Source organism: Haliotis cracherodii, unplaced genomic scaffold (assembly GCF_022045235.1).
Source record: "Haliotis cracherodii isolate W230 unplaced genomic scaffold, xgHalCrac1.p SCAF_12, whole genome shotgun sequence".
Classification (NCBI taxonomy): Eukaryota; Metazoa; Mollusca; class Gastropoda; order Lepetellida; family Haliotidae; genus Haliotis; species Haliotis cracherodii.
In genome coordinates, this window is record NW_027266267.1 from 6,148,347 (window position 1) to 6,162,896 (window position 14,550).

A 14,550-nucleotide genomic window follows, 5' to 3' on the forward strand; every position below is an offset into this window, starting at 1 on the left:
TAACTTGTTCCATATATTCACATGGACATGCGACACCCTAGCTGTGTCTGTCCATATCTTGTTCTATATGTTCACATAAACATCCGGCACCCTGGCTATGTCTGTCCATAACTTCTTCCATATGTTCAAATGGACATACGGCACCCTAGCTGTGTCTGTCCATATCTTGTTCTATATGTTCACATAAACATCCGGCACCCTGGCTATGTCTGTCCATAACTTGTTCCATATGTTCACATGGACATGCGACACCCTCGCTGTGTCTGTCCATAACTTGTTCTATATGTTCACATAAACATCCGGCACCCTGGCTATGTCTGTCCATAACTTGTTCCATATGTTTACATGGACATGCGGCACCCTGATTGTATCTGTCCATAACTTGTTCCATATGTTCAAATAGACATACTGCATCCTAGCTGTGTCTGTCCATATCTTGTCCTATATGTTCAAATAAACATCCGGCACCCTGGCTGTGTCTGTCCATAAGTTGCTCCATATGTTCACATGGACATGCGACACCCTGGTTGTGTCTGTCCATAACTTGTTCCATATGTTCACATGGACATGCGGCACCCTGGCTGTATCTGTCCATAACTTGTTCCATATGTTCAAATAGACATACTGCATCCTAGCTGTGTCTGTCCATATCTTGTCCTATATGTTCAAATAAACATCCGGCACCCTGGCTGTGTCTGTCCATAACTTGTTCCGTGTGTTTACATGGTCATGCGGCACCCTGGCTGTGTCTGTCCATAACTTGTTCCATATGTTTACATGGACATGCAGTACCCTGGCTGTGTCTCCATAACTTCTTCCATATGTTTACATGGTCATGCGGCACCCTAGCTGTGTCTGTCCATAACTTGTTCCATACATTTACATGGACATGCGGCTACCTAACTGTGTATGTCCATAACATGTTCCATATATTCACATGGACATGCGAGGCCCAGCTGTGTCTGTCCATAGCTTGTTCCAAATGTACACAGGACGAGCCCTTGTTGTGTTTGCCCAAAGCTTGTAGGACATGATCCTATAGATATTGAAAACCCTTGTTGTGTCTGTCCATAGGTTGTAGGACATGTTTATATAGACATTGGAGGCCCTTCTTGTTTCTGTCCATAGCTTGTAGGACATGTTTATATAGACACTGAAGGCCCTTGTCGTGCCTGTCCATAGCTTGTAGGACATGTTTATATAGACACTGAAGGCCCTTATTGTGTCTGGCCATAGCTTGTAGGACATGTTCATATAGACATTGGAGGCCTTTCTTGTTTCTGTCCATAGCTTGTAGGACATGTTTATATAGACACTGAAGGCCCTTGTCGTGCCTGTCCATAGCTTGTAGGACATGTTTATATAGACACTGAAGGCCCTTGTTGTGTCTGGCCATAGCTTGTAGGACATGTTCATATAGACATTGAAGGCCTTTGTTGTGTCTGGCCATAGCTTGTAGGACATGTTCATATAGACACTGAAGGCCCATGTTGTGTCTGGCCATAGCTTGTAGGACATGTTCATATAGACATTGAAGGCCTTTCTTGTTTCTGTCAATATCTCGTAATCTATGTTGATAGAGACATTGAATGCCCCTGTAGTGTTTGTCCATAGGTTGTAGGACATCTTTATGTGGACATTGAAGGCCACTGTTGAGTCCGTCCATACCTTGTAGGACATGTTCATATAAAAGACCTTAATTATGTCTGTTTATAGCTTGTAGGACATGTCCATATATATATTGATGGCCCTTTTTGTGTCTGTCCATAGCTTGTAGCATATGTTTATATAGACATTGCAGGCCCTTGTTGTGTGTGTCCATAGCTTGAAGGACATGTTCATATACGCATTGAAGGCCCTTGTTGTGTCTGTCCATAGCTTGTAGGATATGTCCATATAGACATTGAAGGCCCTTGTTGTGTTTGTCCATAGCCTTTAGGACATGTTCACATAGACATTGAAGGCCCTTGTTGTGTCTGGCCATAGCTTGTAGGGCATGTTCATATAGACATTGAAGGCCTTTCTTGTTTCTGTCAATATCTCGTAGTCTATGTTGATATAGACATTGAGGGCCCTGTAGTGTTTGTCCATAGCTTGTAGCATATGTTTATATGGACATTGCAGGCCCTTGTTGTGTGTGTCCATAGCTTGAAGGACATGTTCATATACGCATTGAAGGCCCGTGTTGTGTCTGTCCATAGCTTGTTAGACATGTTTATATAGACATTGAAGACACTTGTTTGTCTGTGCCCATAGCTTGTAGGACATGTTCATATAGACACTAAAGGACCTTGTTGTGTCTGTCCATAGCTTGTAGGAAATGCTCATATAAACATTGAAGCCCCTTGTTGTGTCCGTCCAAAGCTTGTAGGACATGTCCATATAGACATTGAAGGCCCTTGTTGTGTCTGTCCATAGCTTGTAGGATATTTCCATATACACATTGAAGGCCCTTGTTGTGTGTGTCCATAGCTTGTAGGACATGTCCATGTAGACATTGAAGGCCCTTGTTTTGTCTGGCCATAGCTTGTAGGACATGTCCATATAGACATTGAAGGCCCTTGTTGTGTCCGTCCATAGCTTGTAGGACATGTCCATATAGACATTGAAGGCCCTTGTTGTGTCCGTCCATACCTTGAAGGACATGTTCATATCGATATTGAAGGCCCTTGTTGTGTCTGTCCATAGCTTGTAGCATATGTTTATATAGACATTGCAGGCCCTTGTTGTTTGTGCCCATAGCTTGAAGGACATGTTCATATACGCATTGAAGGCCCTTGTTTTGTCTGTCCATAGCTTGTAGGATATGTCCATATAGACATTGAAGGCCCTTGTTGTGTCCGTCCATAGCCTTTAGGACATGTTCACATAGACATTGAAGGCCCTTGTTGTGTCTGTCAATAGCTTGTAGGACATGTCCATAAAGACATTGAAGGCCCTTGTTGTGTCTGTCCATAGCTTGTAGGAAATGTCCATATAGACATTGCAGGCCCTTGTTGTGTCCGTCCATAGCTTGTAGGACATGTTCATATAAACACTGAAGGACCTTGTCGTGTCTGTCCATAGCTAGTAGGACATGTTTGTATAGACATTGAAGACCCTCGTTGTGTCTGGCCATAGCTGGTAGGACATGTTTGTATAGACATTGAAGACCCTTGTTGTGTCTGGCCATAGCTTGTAGGACATGTTCATATAAACACTGAAGGACCTTGTCGTGTCTGTCCATAGGTTGTAGGACATGTTTGTATAGACATCGGAGGCCCTTGTTGTGTCTGTCCATAGCTTGTAGGACGTGTTTTTATAGACATTGAAGGCCCTTGTTTTTGTTCATATAGACATTGAAGGCCCTTCCTGTTTCTGTCTATAGCTGGTAGAACATGTTCCTGTAGACATTGAAGGCCCTTGTTGTGTCCGCCCATAGCTTGGAGGACATGTTCATAAAGACTATCTCCACTACTGATCCCGTATAGTGATTTCAAACCAACTTTAGAAGTTATACTCGGAATCTCATGCCAAAGAGGTGGGACACCCAAGCAATAAACTTCACGAATTAATTCAAGACATGACGAGTTTGGTTTAACGCTGCTGTTAACAGTATTCCAGTGTCACGGCACGTCAGATTAATGTGGGAGGAAAGCCGGTGGTGATTCAGGTTGTTTTCCTCTTCAGTAAACCCACGAGCACGGGTATGGTGGTGAAAAACCTGGAACCATAATCGGGGCGAACCGGGATTCGAACCCACAATCATAGGTTTCTGGCGTGTCCAAGGGCCGCAACTCTATGTACATAAACAGATGTGTAAAGATTGATCCTGAAATGCTTTAATAAAATAACATGCTGAATATTTTTTAGAAAAATGCTGGTTTACAACTTAATAGGTGACGAAAGGTCTTTTGAGATAACGACATAGGATAGACACGATTATTTTTTGTGAACTGAAAAATAACAGGCGATGGCAGTCAAGAGTGAATGAGTGAGTTAAACTTAACGTTGCGTCGGCATTATTTCAGCCATATAGCAACGAGAACTAGTTGAAATAATAACAGTTGTGTTATGAATACAAAGCTATACTTTAAAACAAACTTGTCATTGACAAGCAAATTTATCATAGCATTATTATTTGCAACTGTTTAAAACACGGGCTAAAAACCACCATCAACCAACGCAAAGTCGCACTCAGCACTTATTCCAGCTATATGACAGCAGTCTGAAAATAATCGAGTCTTGACGTGACAATTCAGTGATTGACATCATGAGCATCGATCCACGCAATTGGGATACGATGACATGCATCAAACCAAGTCAGCGAGCCTGACCACCCGATCCCGTTAGTCGCCTCCTACGACAAGCACAGTCGCCATCACTATTGTGAATACCACAAGCAAGAGAACTGGATTCGAATATTCAGTTATTGAATCTTGGACTACCCAATAGGAAGGGTCAATAAGCTTTCAAATATAATCATGGTGTTTGGGGTTAACATCGAGAAGCTGTGACACTATTTGCGTAGAATTGTTCACACATCCTTATAGTTAACGCCATAGTTATTGACACGCCTGTACTTCCTTGCGTTCTCTATCAATGAAACACGGACATTATTTGTCATTTCTGACAGGGAATGTAAACATAACATTCTATCTGATACTTGGGCAGAGGAAAATATTAATGGAGATTAAATTTGTAATAGCATTAGGCCATATTTCACCATGCTTCTTGCTTGTGTGAATATGAATGAGTGAGTGAGTATGGTTTTAGGCCGCTTTTAGCAATATTCCGGCAATATCAAGGCTGGGGACACCAGAAATGGGCTTCACACATTGCACCCATGTCGGGAATCAAACCCGCGTCTTCGGCGCGACGATCGAACGCTTTAACAACTAGGCTACCCGACCGCCCCTTGTGTGAATACGAAGGATTTGGGGGTTAAGTTTCGATACGCTGTGACAAAACCCCATCGTTCCCAATAACAGTGAAATACCGAAAACGCCACAGTAATGACCACATTCGCAATGCATCTTGGCGCATTGTGGCTGTTTGAGGAACTACCACACTTACCACGTTATTGTTCTGCTAGTACTTTGTGGTAAGGGGAGCATGGCTTTACATCGAATTTTGTCATTGATGCAAGTCAGGTGTCTGTTGTCTCAACGTCATTGATACAAAGCATGCATGCAAATCGGAAATGAATCTTTGTGTGCATGACTGGAGTTGAATTGAGAGGCAGGAGCTTCAGGATGATCACAGCTTTTTGATCAGAATCCTTTGTCAAAAATTTCAAAGAACAATACAGTATAGGATCTATACCGAAACCTCGCTTTTTACAGTATTAAAGAAGTTGTTATCCATAACATTGTGTCTACCTTGTCATCCGTCAGCTTCTAAGTAATGCCTACCGATCCTCTACTGTTAATCCTCCACCTACTATATATATTATGTGCTAAGTCCCTCACCCAGTCTTGCTTGACAACGGTATAAGGATCTATACCGAAACGTCGCTTTTTACAGAATTAAAGAAGTCGCTATCCATAAAATTGTGTCTACCTTGTCATCCGTCAACTTCTAAGCAATGCCTATCAAACAATTTAAGAATACAGTGATTACAATCGAGGAATCATTCTTCTCGTGTATTTGAGGAATACAAAGAGGCAATGATAATCATGGTTTGGAAATGGTCGAAAAGTAAAATGTAAAAAAGGACAGGGACTTAGAAGCGAATTCATTGTTTGAATACAACAGAACTAAGTCCGCAAAAAATCACCTTACCACGAGAAAAGCCGCTTTTACCATATTCCAGCAATATCACGGCTGGGGACATCAGAAACGGGTTTCACACATTGTACCCATGTCGGGAATCGAACCCGGGTCCTCGGCGTGACGAGCGAACGCTTTAACCACTAGGCTACCCGACCGCCCCGGTCAATGTGGAACTAACGTAAAGAAGAAGTCAAGAGTTTGTGTACGGCCCAGGCACTTACAATAAAGGGAGACAATTTGCCGGGAGGTAACTCTTGTATGACAACAGTTCCGTCAACGTGTTATGTTCACTAAAATAAAAATATCACTTTTCTCAACTTCCGAAAGCTTTTACACTGAAGTATATAATAAATTCCACACCTTGATGGCGAGTTAGGCTAAACGCTGCTTTGGGCAGCATGGCGTGGCCAGAGTCAAGGTAAGTAAAAGATGCTCAACACTTTAATGAAAACCACAAGCAGAGAAAAACCCATGAAGATCCGAAGTAGAATAGGTCTTCAGCAACCCATGCTTGTCGTAAAAGGCGACTATGCTTGCCGTAAGAGGCGACTAATGGGATCGGGTGGTCAGGCTCGCTGATTTGGTAGATGCATGTCATTGTATCCCAACTGCGTGGAAGCTCATGATGTCAGTCACTGGATGGTCCTGTCCAGACTCGATTATTTACAGACCGCCGTCATATAGCTGGAATATTGCTGAGTACGGCGATAGACAAACAAACAAACAAAACAACAAAGAAATAAAGAAATAAACAAGCAGAAGTATGATGATCATAAACAATAATTTTATTCAGAGAGAATTCGGGATTTGAACACGGATCATAGGATTCGGGTACGCAAAAGGGACGCAACTCTGCATTACATATGGCGGCACCTTAGATGGCTGGGTCAATAATGCATAACGGAAAAACAGAACCTTCAAATTTAAAATCATGTCCAAATGTCGCATTCTCGCGTTGTCGACTTTTGACAATAAGTACTCTGTACCAAAAGCACGAGAACGCGAGATTGTGGCAAAATCTCGCGATATCGCATTTTCCCACTTTGGGCATATAAATCTCGTTTCGAATGGTCGAGATCGCGAGAATGTCCCTTACAGTATTCAATATCATGTGATAGGCTTTGTGTCTTACTTCCTGCTTGTACTGCGCCCTGTAAACGACAAGATGGCTCCAACCGACGAGGTCCTGTCGTTGTGCCTGCTTGGATTACTGACGGCTTCATCAGGTAAATGTTTTTTTGTTTTTTGTTTTTTGTTATCTTAATCAATCTAATTGTGTTGCTCATTGACGTATAATGCAGCAATCGTGGATGCCTACACTATCATCGTTTACAACACAGCAACAGTCTCAATCCGTATCATAATGATCCATTGATTTCCTTGTCATTGCATTGTTTTACCTGTTACTTCTGATGCTCCGTCGGTTAAACGAATGATTGCTGACCACACGTTACAGTAACACGTTGGGCCTGGGTATTTGTAACAGTAGAATAAGGATAGCATTTTTTGTCACCTTTAACTAGAGTTGTGTTACATTGTATAGAGCACAATTTGTTAGTCTGCCCACGCACGGGGACACGGGTGGCCCGGTCGTTTAAGGCGCCGCGATTCGCTGGGCAGAGAAACGCCAGAAACCGATGATTGTGGCTTCTCACACCCTCCATTGTAGGACATTTCCCAACATTGACATTTCCCCACATGGACAGATCCCTAACGCGACACTTCCCCACATGGACATTTCCCCGCATGGACAATTCCCAAACGGGAAAATTACCCACACAGGCCTGCTGTTCCGCCACATACACCACACACACATACACATCACGCACGCATGCACGCACGCACGCATGCACGCACGCACACACTCACGCGGGCACGCACGCACGCACACACACAAAGCACATATCCACCCCAAACATCCCACAAACATTCCCGGGTCCAACGTTACAGGACTCAAGGCTTAAGTACTACTTTACAACAGGTATAATGATAGGGAGTTGGATGCCATTTTTAGATCTGACGCGCCAGTGACCATAACAACTCCCATTTTCTTGCGTGCGATATTAACACAAAGTTTGTCATTTTGTTTATATGCAGTTTCAAATACGTGTTATAGAGCAAACCATTTCAATACTTGTATTTAACATTCCATTTATCTAAATACCTAACTGGTTCAATATGTTTCCAAGTGCACCGAAATTCTATGCCCTTTGTCTGTTAATATATTCAGCAAACATTCGGCGTATCCCCTCTCTACTCCGTCGCATTTGATAACACAAACACAATGTCATCATAAGGTCGCTTCTAGTAATGACGCCCTCTCTATTGTGTTTCTTTAACAAAGAAGACTTTCCTTATAATTTATCACGTGTTGTGTCAGCTAACAGGGAACTTGTTCTGTTTTGGTATTGTGTATCTCGTATCAAAGGATTTATTGCCCTTGTGCATTTACCAAGCAATCGATATTGCTTTGAAGCATTACTGAGTTACCAGTTTCTTATTGTCTGGAAATCAAATACGCGTACAAATCGAAACATGTGTTAACATTTATTTATATGTATATATAGTAATAGCAATAAATAGATTAAAAAAATAAAACCACGAATATAACCCAAAGAAACCAGTGATTGACATCATGAGCATCCGATGACGAATCTAGATTACTGGGGGCCTATTACGTCCAGTGGACACATGGTTAGTACACGCTGTGATGAGATGGAAATGCCAATTCAAAACTTTCTATCGCTTAAAAAGGATGAATACACAATAGAATGGGGTCAAATGTAACCGATGTCATATTTGGGATAACCCTTTACACAAATTCAGCGACCTAACCCACTCGACCACCGAGGCTTCAACAAAAGTGGAAGCGTGATAAGTGGAAGCGGGATAAGTGGAAGCGGGATAAGTGGAAGCCCCAATAAGTGGAAGCCCGATAAGTGGAAGCCCGATAAGTGGAAGCCCGATAAGTGGAAGCCCGATAAGTGGAAGCCCGATTAGTGGAAGCCTGATAAGTGGAAGCCCGATTAGTGGAAGCCTGATAAGTGGAAGCCCCGATAAGTGGAAGTGGGATAAGTGGAAGCGGGATAAGTGGAAGCGGGATAAGTGGAAGCGGGATAAGTGGAAGCCTGGATAAGTGGAAGCGGGATAAGTGGAAGCCTGATAAGTGGAAGCCCCGATAAGTGGAAGCCTGGATAAGTGGAAGCCCCGATAAGTTGAAGCGCGATAAGTGGAAGCCTGATAACTGGAAGCCCCGATAAGTGGAAGCGGGATAAGTGGAAGCGGGATAAGTGGAAGCCTAATAAGTGGAAGCCCCGATAAGTGGAAGCGGGATAAGTGGAAGCGGGATAAGTGGAAGCCCCGATAAGTGGAAGCGGGATAAGTGGAAGCAGGATAAGTGGAAGCCCCGATAAGTGGAAGCGGGATAAGTGGAAGCGGGATAAGTGGAAGCGGGATAAGTGGAAGCCTGATAACTGGAAGCCCCGATAAGTGGAAGCGGGATAAGTGGAAGCCTGGATAAGTGGAAGCCCCGATAAGTGGAAGCGGGATAAGTGGAAGCCTGGATAAGTGGAAGCCCCGATAAGTGGAAGCCTGATAAGTGGAAGCCCCGATAAGTGGAAGCGGGATAAGTGGAAGCGGGATAAGTGGAAGCGGGATAAGTGGAAGCCCAATAAATGGAATTCTACACTAAACCGCTTGGAGAAGTTTACGCTTGCAAAAGTTCAAATAACATTTTGGTTTCAAATGACGATGAAAATACTGTTAGATTATAACATAATAATTGCGATTTCGATCACACAGAGCAACAGTTACTGACAACAGATTTTACAGATAACGCAAGTGTAGTATTTCCATTTTGTCGGGGCTGGTATAAAAAGCGACATACTAATAACGTTCACTTTACTATGTCGCTTTTTATATCAGCCCGGACAAAATGGAAATACTACACTTGCGTTATCTGAAAAATCTGTTTTCAGTAACTGTTGCTTTGTGTGATCGAATTCGCAATTATTATGTTTTCACATAAACCTTCGACATACAGTAGAACGAACTCAAAGGGACAACTATTTTTAGTTCGTTATAACCGTAATTCGTCGTAAGCATGTATACAGTGTAACTACAGCAAATAGTCGGGACCAAAAACGTTAGTTCGCGATATCCGTCAATTCGTTATAAGCTTGTTCGTTATAACGGTAGTTTGCTGTACAGTAAACTACGGTTATAACGAACTCAAAGGGTCCTCTAACTTTAGTTTGTTATAACCGTAGTTCGTTATAAGCATATATACAGCATAACTATGGCAAATAGTCGGGACAAAAAAATCAGTTCGTTTTATCCGTCAGTTCGTTAAAAGCATGTTCCTTATAACCGTAATTTTCTGTAGTTTAAATGTGGGTTCACGGATGGCTGTGTGGTTCAATGCTCAACGATGAGCTGTACAGAGTTATCTCCCCCTCCATTGCCAGGAACAGCACGATTATTCAAATGATGGTACAAGCACCAAAATGTGCATGGTCGGTCGCCTTAGTGCATGTGAGAAAAAAAAATACGTTTAGCCACTGCAAATTCAAAATGGCCGCCTTTTTGTCCAAATGGAGGTCAATTTTCCTTTCCAAAATCAATATTTTGCTTATAACGTAATAATTATGGAGACTGTGATTGTTTGGATATTTATGCTTGCTACCATATTGAGTCTAATTCTTCTAAACTAATTTCAAACAGAAACTTGACGCTCGAAAATGTTTTATATGTTGTTTTTTTATAAAATAAAAATGTTTCATGATATGAACATATTACTTGAACATATCCCTATTGCCAAACCAAGCGTATTCGGTGGATAAAAGCGATTATTATTCTTAACTGCCAGAAATGAGGTTGATGAAACACGGAATGCACGTGCACTCTGTCTGTATAAAACGGCTTAAGCGACTCGTTACGAACACAGTTACAAAAAGCACACAAAAGTATGCCCTGTTTATCAAGCATAGAGAGCGAGTGGGCCATCGGAATGTCTCAACAAGGCGCAACTGACGCCGACAGGACTCTCTGTTGCATCTTCTGGGAGTCTCTGTTACATCTACTGGGAGTCTCTGTTACATCTACTGTGTGTCTCTGTTACATCTGACCGCCTCCGTGGTCTCGTGGTAGAGCGTCCGCCCGGAGAGCGGAAGGTCCGGGGTTCGATCCCCGGCCGCGTCATACCAAAAGACGTTAAAAGATGGTACTTGTTGTTACCCTGTCTGGCGCTCGGCATTAAGGGGCTAAAACAAGGACTGGTCGGCTCGCAGTCAGTATACTGTGTCTGAGTGGGGTATTCATGTTAAACTGCGGCATGGTATCTCAGTGATACTCAGTGAGCTAGCACTATAAATCGGCATCAGTCCGGACTAGTACAAACAGCCACACAAACACAAACACGTACGTGACACGTCGCTATATAAGTGCAATAATCTTGGACGCGACGTTAAACCCAATTTCACCTCACCTCACCTCACCTCTGTTACAGCTACTGGGAGTCTCTGTTACATCTATTAGGTGTATCTGTTACATCTACTGTGTGTCTTTGTTACATCTACTGTGTGTCTCTGTTACATTTACTGGGAGTCTTTGTTACATCTACTGGGAGTCTCTGTTACATCTATTGGGTGTCTCTGTTACATCTACTGTCTGTCTCTGTTACATCTAATGGCTGTCTCTGTTACATCTACTGGGAGTCTCTGTTATATCTACTGAGTGCCTTTGTTACATCTAATGTGTGTCTCTGTTACATCTACTAGGAGTCTCTGTTACATCTACTGTGTGTCTCTGTTACATCTACTGGAAGTCTCTGTTACATCTACTGAGTGCCTTTGTTACATCTACTGGGTGACTCTATTACACATACTGGGAGTCTCTGTTACAACTACTGGGTGACTCTGTTACATCTACTGTCTGTCTCTGTTACATCTACTGTGTGTTCGTGTTACATCTAATGTGTGTCACTGTTACATCTTCTGGGTGTCTCTGTTACATCTACTGGCTGTCTCTGTTACATCTATTGGGAGTCTCTGTTCCATCTACTGAGAGTCGCTGTTACATCTATTGGGTGTCTCTGTTACATCTACTGGGAGACTTTGTTACATCTATTGGGAGTCTCTGTTACATCCATTAGGAGTCTCTGTTACATCTACCGGGAGTCTTTGTTACATTTACTAGGAGTGTCTGTTGCATCTGATATGTGTCTCTGTTACATCTACTGGGAGACTATGTTACATCTATTGGGAGTCTCTGTTACATCTACTGAGTGCCTTTGTTACATCTAATGTGTGTCTCTGTTACATCTACTAGGACTCTCTGTTACATCTAATGGCTGTCTCTGTTACATCTACTGGCTGTCTCTGTTACATCTATTGGGAGTCTCTGTTACATCTACTGGGAGTCTCTGTTACATCTACTGTGTGCCTTTGTTACATCTACTGGGTGACTCTATTACATCTACTGGGAGACTTTGTTACATCTATTGGGAGTCTCTGTTACATCCATTAGGAGTCTCTGTTACATCTACTGGGAGTCTTTGTTACATTTACTAGGAGTGTCTGTTGCATCTGATATGTGTCTCTGTTACATCTACTGGGAGACTATGTTACATCTATTGGGAGTCTCTGTTACATCTACTGAGTGCCTTTGTTACATCTATTGGGAGACTTTGTTACATCTATTGGGAGTCTCTGTTACATCTATTGGGAGTCTCCGTTACATCTATTGGGAGTCTCTGTTACATCTATTGGGAGTTTCTGTTACATCTATTGGGAGACTCTGTTACATCTATTGGGAGTCTCTGTTACATGTTTTGGGTGTATCTGTTACATCTACTGGGAGTCTCTGTTACATCTACTAGGAGACTCTGTTACATCTACTGGGAGACTCTGTTACATCTACTGGGAGTCTTTGTTACATCTCCTTATATCTACCGTTAGTCTCCTTACATCTACCGTTAGTCTCCTTATATCTACCGTTAATCTCCTTATATCTACCGTTAATCTCCTTACATCTACCGTTAGCCTTCTTACATCTACCATTAGTCTCCTTACATCTACCGTTAGTCTCCTTACATCTACCGTTAGTACCTGTTACTTCTTGTAGTTGTTTCCACGTTCAAACAATGTTTATTCTGTCAGACAGCATCGCAGGTTCAGGCTCGCGCAAGGTCAAGGTCAGCTTTCATGTCATGAGTGAGTGAGTGAGTTGGGTTTAACGCCGCTTTTAACAGTATTCCAGTTATATCGCGGCGTGTCAGCTTAATGTCAGAGGAAAGCCCGAAGTGATGCAGGTCTCAGACTTTAAGCACTTAGGAGAAAAAAACGAGCGCGGGTATGGTGCTGACAAACCTAAAAACATAATTGGGGCGAACCGGGATTCGAACCCACAATCATAGGCGTGCCTAAGGGACGGAACTCTGCACAGCGAATCGCGGCGCCTTAGACGACTGAGCCATCCGTGCCCCTTTCAAGTCATGAATACGTCACGGGTACGCAAATTTGTACGTATCATGGGCCAACCCAGGGAACAGCATTACACATGGGGACAGTGCAATCACATCAATCTCCCGCAATCGCAGACAGCTCCGTAAATCGCAATCCGACCGCAATCCGACCGCAATCCAATTACGGCATCTCTTCCTGATGAACGCAACTCTAGTTCTAACTCTTAACTGGGTCTTAACTTAATCAACTCGATCAACACTACACTTCTGCTGGAAATATATCTGCTTTTGAAAACTTACCAAAACGACATATCACCTTGTTATCTCCCTGCTTCCGTTGTCCCAAAGTAATTTTAAATCAAATGCTGTAAAACTGCAGTAAAAGTAAACTCCCTGCTTTCTTTTTTCAAAATATTTTGGTAATCATTAATGTAAAGATCGTTGTGTGTTTCGCGGTGTAAATTCAGTAAATTCTCAAATTTATTCAGTTTCAGGAATCAGTCTTGTGATGGATCGACGCATCCCTGTCGCAAATCTGTCTTTAACCCTAAACTGTTCACTTGACTCGATTTCGCCATCGGAAGTCGAGTTCGAACTGAATGCCACAGTTGTGGGTACATGTCAACTAAGTACTGGAGCCTGCAACTCTACGGATGCCGGGTACAGTCTCAGCACAAGCGCAGGATCAGCGGTTAGCCTCACAATTCAATCCTTCCAAGCAGGTCAGGATTATGGCACCTGGACTTGTCGCCACGGATCAGCAACAAACCAAATATATATCCAAACTAGCTCAGGTAGGTAATAAATTGTCGAAGTTGAAGTTTATCTTTGAAATATTTTCCCACATCACGACTCCCTCAACAATATTTTGCTAAAGCATATCCCCTTTCTTAAAAAGTTTGTTTGTTGTTGGACGCCGCGTTCTTTAAAATCCCAGCTACATGACGATGACCTGTAAATTATAAATTGTCGGTCCATGTCCTGCCCTACCGGTAGCACCCGCCATTCATCCAATTTGCATAAAAAACATTATTGCCATGCGACGTCAGCCTGTAAATAAACCAGACAATCATGTGATGGATGAACCAGAAAATCCAGTGACACGATCGCGAGAGTACCATACTTCATGTTGTCAAATAATAAAAACGGAATGTTAATTTTTAATTACGTCTGTTGTGTACAAGTGTAGAGATTTTGCTGCTTAAAGTGAAGAAAAACGTTAATATATAACTGCGTCTGTCGTGTCGGAATGGGTAAAAAGTGCGCGTCCTTTAACAGAACAACTGCTGATCGTACAGTTGTATCCTAGATTCGCGTGAGTGAGTGAGTGAGTG

At 42.6% G+C, this 14,550-nt stretch overlaps 1 pseudogene; it reads left to right on the top strand.

Moving 5' to 3' along the window:
* Positions 1-6,917: 6,917 nt before the first annotated feature.
* Positions 6,918-14,550, top strand: part of LOC139457473 (nephrin-like) — a 36,050-nt pseudogene continuing 28,417 nt past the window's right edge.